The sequence below is a fragment of the Phragmites australis genome, chromosome 21 (genome assembly GCF_958298935.1).
Source record: "Phragmites australis chromosome 21, lpPhrAust1.1, whole genome shotgun sequence".
In the NCBI taxonomy this organism is placed as follows: domain Eukaryota; kingdom Viridiplantae; phylum Streptophyta; class Magnoliopsida; order Poales; family Poaceae; genus Phragmites; species Phragmites australis.
The window spans coordinates 21595291-21607896 of record NC_084941.1 but is presented as its reverse complement, the minus strand read 5'-3'; positions in this window follow the sequence as shown (position 1 = coordinate 21607896).

Genomic DNA, 12606 nt, shown 5'->3' with positions numbered 1-12606 from the left:
CTAGAAGTTCCGGATTCCAGATTGAGCTCTGAATGACCCTTCTCTGTTTCAGCTTTCACATCAATCTGGAAGTTCCAGATTCTAGTTCACCCGGGAGTTTCGGATTGGGATTGAAAGTTCCAGATTCTGGACAGAACTGAATTTCAAGCGAACCAAGCTCAAGCAATTTGAAACTCAACAAACCAAATCAATAACCTTATCAATCACTCATCGCACATAAATGAAGGTATATTTCAATTTGGTTTCTCAATCTCCCCCTCGATGTGTGCATTGACAACCCTCAAAGTATAAAGATTTTGGTTTGAAGAAATAAAAACAAGATAGGCTCATCCAAGTGACCAAAAACTCAAGAAAGAGTTAAAACATGTTACTTGGTATAAGAAAGGTTGCAAAAGGCCGAAGAGAAGCAAATACAAGCTAAAACCTCAAAAGAGCAATAAAAGCTCAAAAACTCAAAAGCAAATGACCCCCTTGAGGCAAAGACAAGCAAAAACTTCAAAAGAGCAATAAAAGCTCAAAAACTTCAAAAGAGCAATAAAAGCTCAAGTCTAGCAATCAAAAATGCTAAAGACATACAAATCAAAGCTTAACTACTATGATTATTTTACAACATGGTATGCAATGCAAATGCAACAAAAGTAAGATAGAGTACGTAGAACTAAATCTCCCCCTCATACAATACCATAGGAAAAACACATCAAGAATGCCAAGGAAACTGAGAAAAGACATCAACATCTTACTTGAGAAGCACATACCATATTATCCTCGAAAGTGATGCACTCATGTCGCTTCGTCGGGGTGAGGTTGGAGAACCAATTTGAATTCCCGATCATGTGATGTAAACAGCCAGAATCCATGAGCCTCTTGTTCTCCAGGCCTCCGTCCTCCATCTATATATGAGAAGGACAATAGGTGGATGGCTCCGTACTGGAGTTAGTCAAAAATCTCTTAGGAATCCAGCACTGGGTCATCCGCCTTGAAGCAATAAAAGCAGAATTGTGCAGATCATTTCTAACATGAGAAAAGTGATCACCACGACGGAAGAATTGTGGTCCGTTAAGGTACTGTGACTGTCGGTGTATCAGGAACCGGGGGTCTCTGAGTCCCGAGGCCAGGCCGGCCGTCCGCCACGCGTCACCATCCTGCGAGGTCCCTCCTGCGGGATGAGGAAATTCTAAGTTCCGGGAGAAGGTGCTCGGGGCCACAGCCTCTGGTCCCCGAGCACCCCAGTTCCCCGATGACCCGCAGAGTCCAAGTACCGGGAAGAAAGTGCTCGGGGAGGTGCCTGCTCGCCCCCGAGTACCTTAGTCCCCCGATGGGCTAAGTGCTCGGGAGAGAGTGCTCGGGGCTACGCGTGGCAGCCCCTGAGCACTCGGTTCCCCGAAGGTGCGTGCAAAGGCGCTCGGGAGAGGGTGCTTGGGGTTGCACATGGCAGCCCCCGAGCGCTCGGTTCCCCGAAGGTTCGCACAAGGACACCCGAAGCCCCGACGACCCAGAGGGGCCTGCCGACGAGGTGTCGATTAGTCAAAGGTCCAAGGCCGCATTTAATGAACATGCGCGGCCTGACATCCTGACATCCTGACATCCCCAACTGCTCCCGCCGAAGTGTCAGTCCCTGCCATGCCTTGGTAGGGGGGCGTGGGTCCATTAATTGCACGGGTCCCGTCCCGTATCGCCCGGTGTGTCTCGGGATAACGTTGCCGGGATCAAGGCGTTCCGCCTGCCACCCTGCCGTGGCAGAAGAACAAGACAGGGTGGGCGCGCCGGATGCCGCTATGGCTGCCCGGTGGGCCCTCTCAACGGCGCCCACCGCTGGGGCGTCCACAGCGGCGGGCGATCGGGCGGCGCTCCGCTTTTTTCCACCGCCCCTGTCACTTCACCCAGAGGGAATGATGATGCCTTTCTCAGTCGTGGTGTCTCGGAACTTGTGCCTCCTCTTTCCCATTCGGGGTATGTCGTGGCCGGCGAATGCATAAAAGGAAGGGGAGGCAGAGAGAAGAAAAAAAGACAGCGCCCGAATCAGAGATCACACAAGAAAACAGCCGAAGACAGATCGAGACGATCAAAGACATCATCCGAAGAACACTGCAAGAAAGCTTGGGTAGAGTTAGAACAAGGGAGCCTCAAGCTCTCAGTTAGACCATATATTCTTGTAACCAGATATTTTCCCTGAGGGATCCCCCTTCGGGGAAAGTTATTGCATCCATACAGGAGTAGGGTATTACGCCCCCGTGCGGCCCGAACCTGTCTAAACCCCGGTGCATTTGCTTCCCTTTGCACTAGGTCGATCCTCCCCCACCACCAGCCGTTGCATTTATTTCCACTCCCATTTATTTCTCCGACGAATTTACTCAGGATCATCCCCCCGGCCGAATCTCTAAAAAGGGGTCTCTCGGGATCCCTACGACAGGAGTTAATCCTCCAACAGTGACACAAAGCCTCTATCACGCGGACCAAAAACATATTAACCATGGTATGATCCACGTCGGGCAATACCTCTAGAGGAGAACTGAAGAGCGTCAGAAACTCACGAGTGAGAGTGAGAAAAAGGCTCATGTATACCAAAAGAGGGGCGGTACATGTCCCGAGTGCTCCACTCCGACTCACACCGCTCATCCCTCCAACGGTGAAAGCAAAACCGAACTAAGTGACCCTCTCTCTGGTACTAGCTGCAGTGGTAGCGTCTGTCAGGTACATGACTGTCGATCACTCGAGACTCTCTCACATGAGCTTTCATCTTATGCTGTGGAGCTCTCTTAGGTTGTGGTGTAGGTTTCTTCTTTGTGGGTTGAGATATGGGTTTCTTCTTTTCTGGCATGGGTTGTGCAGTATTGATCTTGGCTTTCTCAGACTTTAGGGTAGTGGGTGCGGTGAAAATAGTCTTGCCAGAACTTGTGTAAGCAACTCTCTCAAAACCCAAACCCAAAGCTAACCCATCCTTATCGGCACGTATCTTGATCTTGGACAAGATTAAATTCATTTTGCCCTTGCTTGCTGAGCATTTCTCCACTAGAGAAAGGAGATACTCTTCTCGGCCAAAAGCTTCTCAACTTGCCCTCTAACCTAACTGAGTTTATCTTAAAAGATAGTGCAGGTGGAACAATTCAGCTGCACATCCTTCGAACTCCTAGCACTCTCCAATCTAGATTCCAACTTCTTAATGCACACTATTTTTAGTTCAACATCCTTTGCAAGCAAAGGGCAATTCTGGTAGGCGTCTAAGAGAGTGGATCTAGACGCTTCCTCAAAGAACTTTTTCTCAGCAGTCTCAAACCGACAGGCAACTTGAGCATACAGAGTTTGAAGCTCGGCAAGTTCAGCCATGACCACCAAACAACTCTCACACACCTCATCATTAGGCCTAGACCTAAGCAATGTAAGCTCAGTTGACACAAACTCAAGCTTAGGCCTAAGCTCATTTAACTTATGCATAGCTTTCTTAAGTAACCTATCCTGGCTAACAAGAGCATCATTCAAGGTATCAATCTGAGCAGAAAGCTGGTCCTAAGAAGACAATACCTCAGAGGGATCAAGCTCGGGGTCGCTGTTATTGTCATCGTCGTCCGCCATGTAGTAAAGCTCCCAGTGAGACTTGAGAGTGTCGGCGACGAAGCACAGCGCGTTCAGATCCATGACCACCTTCCTCTTTTCCTTTGCAAGCCTTGTCATCATCTTCTGAGCTCTCAGTTTAGCTTGAGGATGTGTCGACGTCACTAAGCACCACCACAAATGCTCGAGAAGTCATCTTGGCTACCTTCTTGGCCATCTTGTCGTAGTTCTTGAAGAAATGCTTCTTGTTCTTCTTGTGCTTATCGCGGCCGTGGTTGCGGTCTTCTCTCTTCTTGAGCTTAGCATAATCTGCCTTAAACTGGATGGTGTCACTGATGTGGGTTTGCTCGATCTTTCGAAGATAATATGATAAGTTGATTTGGTGTAGTTTCAATATTGATGATCCAAAGGCTCCGACCAGAATAGATCGAGAACCATCGCAACCACTGCATCACTACTCCGTGGTTATCAACTGTGCCAAGACACGGTTGACCTCTCCAATAAGGCTTTTCCTATGAACGAATCGAGAACACAATCAAGAACAGGTAGATAAAATCTGAATATTACTAATTATCAATGAAGTGCTTGAGTTTGAGATTCTACAAACCGATATATGGTGAAACTATTTAAAACAGAATACTCTAAGAAAAACCCAAGTCTAAACTACGACGACTACTGTGTATATATACGGGGGGTGTGAGGAAGCTAACCTAGGGTTGTGCAACCATGGAGAGAGGCGTACACAACCTGGACTCCGAGCACAACACGATTACATGACCCTATAAGATCTAAAACGGTGACACAACACCTTATTTTATTGATTATGACTAATCTATAAGGAATATTTGGTCGAGGCTAGATCCATTGGAAAGATATCGTCATAAGCTTTCTAGCAAATCCAAGATCGCTTCAATTGGACTCCGTATGCGAGAGTTATGCCTGTTTTACTGATGCACTATCCTGAGACTTCGAGTGGACTTTGGAGTTCGTTAAGACTCGACTTTAACTCTGAATAGACTTGGACTTTTAATGATAATATTCAGGTGAGGTTGTGGTGTTCCTCCCAGGTTCCTAAACAACAAAACAACACAAAAACTTAGTAGTATTCTATTCTTTATGAAGAAAATATGAAGAATGTGGAAATAATTCACCTTGTGTGTATCCGAGGGAGCCATGCCCTTATCATCCTCCCTTTCTTTACAACAAACCATCCTCGGTTTACGTATAGCATTGTCTTGTCCATAAACTTCTACACAAAGCAAAATGTGTAAGGACATCTCGTTATATAATATCATAAGTTCTTTATGAAATAATTGTATTTATCTTTGAAATGATTGTACACGATCATAATTGCTCATAACAGACAATATTAGTATAATGTATGCACATGTCACTTCTTGCTCCCCTTATTTAAAAGAAGTGATATTGCATCGTAACCTGGTATCAATTTGTATCTTCTGTACAAAGAAAGTTGAAGTGATGGTTGTGGTGTATGGTAGCAGCGAACAATCCTCCCATTCTTGTTAACTATTCGGTGAGTTGCAAATAGAACTAGAAATACTTGACATGACATTAATAATGCTATTGTAGTCCTCTAAATGATTGATTTGTGGTACAAGAATAGCAGGTTTCAGATCTGAACAAATATAAACTCGATGAACCAAATACTCTAATTTTTCATTGTATTTGCCAATAACATGAAAAGTATTCTATGACAAGCATGGCAAATCAGAATTAAGTTTTAATTTCTCGTCTAAACTATTTAGATCACAAAGAACATCAAATTCAATATAACCTAAAGTAATTAGAGAAGTTAGCAATTTCAGTTCTTCTTTCTCACTAGCAATGCATTGCACATGTTTAATTTCAGAACATCTATTCACTTGTAAAACAGAATTAACATGTTCATGAATAAGTTGTGATTGTGATATAAGTGAAGTATTACTATACAACTCTTCTTTATCACAAGGAATAGCAAACAAATAATCTTTTGACAAAGATAAATCAAGAATTGGTTCCACTAACATTGGCTCATTAACATGTGTAGTGGGCAGTTTCAGCATATCAAAATAATCCTCACCTTGTGTGAATGTAACACCTTTTTCATTACCTTTGTTCTCTTTCTCAATGGGTATAGGTGCATTATCATATGTACGTTCTTGAAGCATGCATGGAGCAGCTACTTGCTTCTTTTTTTCCTTTCCCTTCTTCTCATTTTTCTTCTCTTGTTTGTTCGCTTTTTCCAGCAAAATATTAGGCACAGGTGGAGGTGCAACAAGGATTTGCTCCTCCAAAAGATGCACATCTTCTTTACAAATAGATACATGAGATTGAGTAATAAATCTTTTTCTCATAAGAATTTTTATCTCTTTCCCAGTTCGAGAGAACTCAATAGATGCACATAAAGTCTTCCACCAAAATGATGCACAATTAGTTAAAACACTAGCTGCATTCCTAATCTTCTTGTTTTCGCACATTTGACATTGTGCAAAACTTTTATCTATTTCTATTTCCCAAGCAAAGCATGCATCAACACCAAATCCATCATAAGAGGGAAGGGATGAGAGGGTATTATGACCTAAGGGAGGAGATGTAGCAGTGGGAGTGTGGTTCTCAATCAACATCTTCTTCTCTTTATCCATTGTTTTTGTTGATTTTGCTATCCTGCAAAAGGTTAGCAACAGTAGGAGACAAAGAGTTAGAAATATCCTCAATTGGAGCTAAAAAATCTTTGTATTTCAAAGTATAGCATGACAGCTCATTATCAAAAATTTGAGCAAGGTCAGATTTAGCGGTAGGCATAATACATACTTGCTGAATTTCAGATTCATGCTCACGCTCTTTTCTCTTATTTTTAACTATCTATTTTTCACTTTTCACAATTTCAGTAGGGGTTAAAGGTAGAAAAATTATTTTATTTCCTTTATGTATAAGGGTATACTTATTAGTTCTACCATAATGTGTTGCATCAGTATCAAACTCTCATGGTTGACCTAACAAAAGAGAGCATGCTTGCATGGGTATTACATCAAAATCAGCTCAATCATGGTATGAATCAATAGAAAAATGCACCATAGCTATTTGCAATACCTTCACCTTACCGTTGTAGTTGAACCATTGAATATGGTAAGGGTGATGATGTGTCCTTGTCGGAAATTCAAGCCTCTTGATCAAATCTGAACTAACAAAGTTGTTATAGCTCTCTCCATCAATAATGACTCGAACATGGTAATCCTTGACTATTAGGAACATCTAAAATAAATTATGGCGTTATAGCTGTTCTGTTTGCTCCATTTGAGTGCTTAACACTCATTGCACAATGAGGATCCTATAATTCTTCATGGCAGTGGCACTCAATTCTTCCTCGTGGTCTATTTCTGTCTCATGTTTGTCCTCATCTCCTACATGGTTAGCTGCAAGAGCTTATTCATCCTCAACATCAGTAGCACTTAAATACCCATCGTCTTTTGTTGCAATGTACACTCGCTGACTTGGATAATCTTTCATAATGTGGCCCATTTTCTTGCATCGTTGGCATATAATTCCAGTCAAATGGCCTGTAGAACCAACTAAAGAAGAGCTCTTGGCTGGAGCATGCACATTAGCATATTTGCTTACCTCTGAAGCGGGTGAAAATATTGGAGGTGCTGTTGAATGCGCCCTACTTGAGAAAGGGGCAGCAGACTGTGTAGCTGAATGTGAGATTGTTTTGACTTGTCCTAGCATTGATTTTGAAATAGTCGTGCTTCCAAAATTGTTCTTGGTCTTTGTTATCATCCCTGCAATTTTTCTCTACCAAACATGCAAGTTGGAATAATCTAGGAACACTATCATAGTCTTTGTAATTAACTATGTCCTAAATTTCACATCTTAATCCTCCATAAAAATGTGCCATTGCGGCCTCTTCATCCTCAATAATATCACAATGTAACATACTAATTTGTAGCTCCTGATAATATTTTTCTATGGATCTATCACCTTGATTTAAGTGCTGCAATTTCTTACGCAAATCATGTTTAAAAGAAGGTGGAACAAATATGTTATGTATAGTAACCTTTAAAGCATTCCATCTAGTAGGCGCTAATCTATCGATGCATACTCTATTCCACCAGATAATTGCAAAATCTTTAAATTCACTAGTGGCTTGCCTAACTCTATGCACTTTAGGAACTAAATGAGCATTAAACTTCTGTTCGACCGTCATCTCCCAATCTAAATACTTTTCAACATCATAAGCACCCGTGAAAGATGGTATAATAAACTTAATCTTGGCAAATGGATCATCATTAAAACGTAGGTTATGTTGCTGAAAATTATTACCTCTCATACTTTGACGGTTGAAGTTTAATCGATTCATTTGTTGTGCATCAAATGCGTCACAGTTGCGCATCTCATTATCATCGACAACCTCATGTTCACAGGCTGCTTCGTAAGGATCCACACGTCCATGGTTTACTGGCTGATTAACCATTCGATCAAAGCATGCATTAAGTATTGCAATACTTTCATTGAGTCATTATAATGTATTATTTGTTTCTACAAACTTCTGGTCAATGGCATCATTAAAAACATGGCGGTGCTCATCCAACATCATCATGAATTTTCCCCTCAAATCACACTCTTTCGCATTTGATGTTTCACCTGCCATGGTTAGTAGCAAATAATATTTAGTAGCAAGGAATAACAATAATTGAAATCAGATTAACAAAGCTAAATAAAAGTCCACGTTACTCATCACAATTGCTGGCTCGAACATGTTCTAGAGCTAGCTCATGCAAGTCGAAAAAATAGGGTAGAAATAAACACAATGGAACAAAATTCGCAATGCCAACTGAATTCTCTTTCTTTCTTCTTGTTCTTTTTTTACTCTTTTTCTGCACTATTTGCTTCCTTTTTTTTGGGCACTCTTTGCTTCTTGCTTTCTCTTTTTTTGCGAATGTGACATAAACTCAAAACTCCTCTACTACCTTTTCTAGGACCAGAGAGGTATGTGGGTCACAAATCTTTTCTAGAGAGTAGTGGTATAAAGATAATAAAAAGATACTCTCTCTCTCTAAACTTTGGCTTGCTCTGTTTTGGCTAAGGAGTTGCTACTTGAACTTTGTCGGATAATGCTTGATATGAATGTAGGGGTGTCCGAGAGTAACCAAAAACAGAGAAGCTTCGACTAGGTTGTGGAGGCGGCAAATCCGAGTGGATGGTCGAATCTGACTAGGTGGTCGAACCCGAGTAGATGGTCGAATTTTGGCTATTCAAACCTGAATAAGTGGTTAAAGCGACTAGTGATCGAACCGAGTAGTTGGTCGAAGCGACTAGTGATCGATCCTGAGTAGGTGGTCGAAGAGACTAGTGATCGAACCTAACTAGTGACCGAAACGTCTAGTATTCGAACCCGAGTAGATGGTTGACTCGACTAGTGGTATGATCTCGGCTATAGCAGACAAGGGCAAGCCGAGATAAACAACTACTAAACAACAAAGACTCAACGTTAGAAACTAGAACACGATGACTCGACCAGCAACAAAGACATCAATGATAGACTCAAAACTCAACAATGTGAATACTGAAAACAAAATTATGGAGGGCACAAAGTGGTTTGAACAGCGGAAAAAATAAGATCTAAATCTTTTTTTTTTGGGCAAATTTCTGGACTCTTGGTAATGGAACACAATGAAGCAAAAGGGAATAACTGAGATTACCTAACAGGCAACCGAAGCTCTGATACCAAATGATGTGGGTTTGTCCGATCTTCTGAAGGTAATATGATAAGTCGATTCGGTGGAGTTTAGACGTTGATGGTCCAAAAGCTCCGACCAGAATAGACCGAGAACCCTCGCAACCACTACTCCGTGGTTATCAACCGTGCCAAGACGCGGTTGACCTTGCCAAGAAGGCTTTTCTTTCAAGCGAATCGAGAACACAAGTAAGAACAGATAGATGCAATCTGAATATTACTGATTACCAATAAAGTGTTTGAGTTTGGGGTTCTATAAATCGATATACGGAGAATAATCTAAGTAAAACCTAAGCATAAACTACGACGGCTACTGTGTATAAATAGGGGGACGTGAGGAAGTTGACATAGGGTTGTGCAGCCGTGAGACAGGAGTACACAACCTGGAATCTGACCATACAAGGTCCAAAACGGTGATGTAGCATATTATTTCATCGATTTTGACTAATCTATAAGGAATATTTGGTCGAGGTTAGATTCATTGGAAAGATCTCAGCATAAACTTTCTAGAAAGTCCAAGATCACCTCAATTGGACTCCGTATGCGAGAGTTGTACCCATTTTACCAACATATTGTCTTGGGACTCTGAGTGGACTTTATAACATGAGTCCCTTTTCCTTGTTTTTTTTATCTATTTTGAACCTTTTGTAGATAAAGCATGTCACAAAGTTCTGGAAGTCGAAGAACACTAGGGGAGATCGATTTGAACATGGCACCAAGTTCTGGAGGTCGAAGAAAACTAGGAGAAATTGATTTGAATGTGGCACTGAGTTTTGGAGGTTGAAGAACACTAGGAGAGATTGTTTTGAATGTGGAGCTAGAAGAAGTGAATGTTGAATTGCTGATAGGTAAGCTTTCTCATTTTCCTTCCCCTTTGAGATTCCTTACATTTTTTCTTTATTTTTGTTGTGCTGTTGCGATTCCTTACCAAGTTTCTTACTCAAAACTAAGTTTCTTTATTCCTTCATCTTCTTCAATTTGTGCTGGCAAATCTGTTAAACCAAGTGTTCTTTCCGTTTCTTACTCAAAACCAAGTGTTCTTTCCGTTTCCATTCATTTCATTGCTTTGTTTTAATGCAACTGGTAACTAGAGAGAGAAACAAAATATAGAGAGAGGATTAAAAAAGGCTAGATTTTGGAACACCGAAAAGAGAGTAGCAAAGCATGGATATGTATCTCATTCCTACATCTGGATTTCTTTTTAAACACAAGATGAGCTCATGTTTTAACAATATATTTTAAACACAACTTGATTGAAATGTTTTTTGTTGTGCTAGTGTGATTACTTACCAAGTTTCTTACTCAAAACCAAGTTTATTTATTCCTTCATCTTCTTTACTGATGAAAGAACAATTTCTAAATCTGCTTATATAGGTTTTGATCATGGTTTTGGGGCTCCAAATGCTAATGAAGATGTTGGAAGTGCTCTATATACTGAAGAGAATGTACACAGAAATGAAGTGTCTAATGATATACGAAGAAGAATATTGGAATCTTTGCTAGCAAAAGCCAACAATGGAAGTCTAAAGCGCCATGTGACAATATAAGTTTCTACATAATTCAGAGTACATATTCGGACGGTACAAAGAATATTTGAAGTGGATGTATTTGGGATCTGTGATCTTCTATTGTCAAGCCAAACTATGCTAGATGATTTGGTGCCCACTTACATGTGAGTAAAGGCAAGCTTCTAGCTATGAAACGGGAAGGTATCATAAAATGAATCTCAAACAACATAAATCCATACTTGGCAGAGAAGAACAAGAAGGATAAGCTGAAGTGATGTATATCTATGCTTGACCCAATGAGCATACCCAACGACCAACGTTTAAAGGACTATTCGATTTTGTTTTCATTAATGAGAAATGATTTAATATTACAAGGAAAACTGAGAGATATTATACGGTTCCAGGAGAAGATGAGCCCACATGGACATGTAAAAATTAGAACTTCATTCCTAAGATCATGATTTTGACTGCTCTTTGCTCGACCAAGATTTGACTCTGATGAAAATTGTATATTTGATGGGAAAATTGGGTGCTTTCCTCTTGTAACATTTGAACCAGCTAAGAGATCAAGTGTCAACCATCCTACGGGGACATTGGAGAGGAAGCCGATTGACTCTATTATGAAGTAGGTCACTCTAACTTTTCTAATTGAAAAGATCTTACCTGCGATTCATGCTAAATGGCCATGCGAAGATGCCAATAAGCCCATATATATACAACAAGACAATGCTCGACCCCATATTGTACATAATGACAAATTATTTTGTGATGCTGCCAAGCAAGATGGGTTTGATATTCAGATGATCTGTCAACCTGCAAATTCGCCTGATTTTAACATTTTAGATTTGTGTTTCTTTAATTCTATTCAATCAATTCAGTACAGGACAAAAGCAAAAACAACATCTGAACTTATAGCTACCGTTGATAAGGTAATGTGTGACCTTTTTTTACCACTGTGATGTGCACTTTCCATTTTAATATGAACTGACATTTTGATACTTCATCTTGTTATGAATCAAGCTTTCCAAGAATATTCGGTGCGTCAGTTGAACAAAATTTTCTTGACATTAGCGGTGATGCCTCGTTGATACATGAAGCTATGGCGTAGATCAGCGAATAATTGTGCTCAGCACATCGAGCGAATACATGAGGCTATGGGGCGGATTAGATCTTGGTTTCTTGTTTGGTTGATCAGCAGATGTTCAGATCAACAGATGTTTCAGATCAATTAGTTCTTGTCTTTCAGATGTTCAACGGAGTAGTTTGTTGTCTTTCAGTCTGTTAGTCTTTCGATCTGTTTTTCTTTTTTTTTTTCTATCAAAGTTTGTTGCAAGTTGTTCAGAGTAGCACAAAACACTCTCTTGTTGGGTGATTGAGTCTCTTCTCTGGCTAGAGTTCCAAGTGGTCGCGTGAGTATTGATCAAGAGTGACACCAACAGATTGTTCATACTCCACTCTTTGGTCCAATTTTTCAGAGTAGATGGTTGCTTAGAATTTGGAAATTAATGCATATTGGTGAGAAATTTTTTGTCAAAATGGTTGAGCAGCCTGAACTCTGCTCCCGTCTTCCCAACTAGAGTATTGAGCACTGCCGGGCACCTGGGAATCTGGGATACAGCTTGGATTACAAGTAGCACTGGTACTAATCATGCACACTGCTAACTACCCTGCATGCCAGTGCTAATCGGTCAAATACTTGTCATTGAGTCTATAGTGTATTAATTAGGGGTGCAAGAAGCATTTGCTCCACCTTTTTAAAAGGTCATGTATTTTTTACTCCATCCAAAATCCCCAGCAATATCTATTACGGTGTGT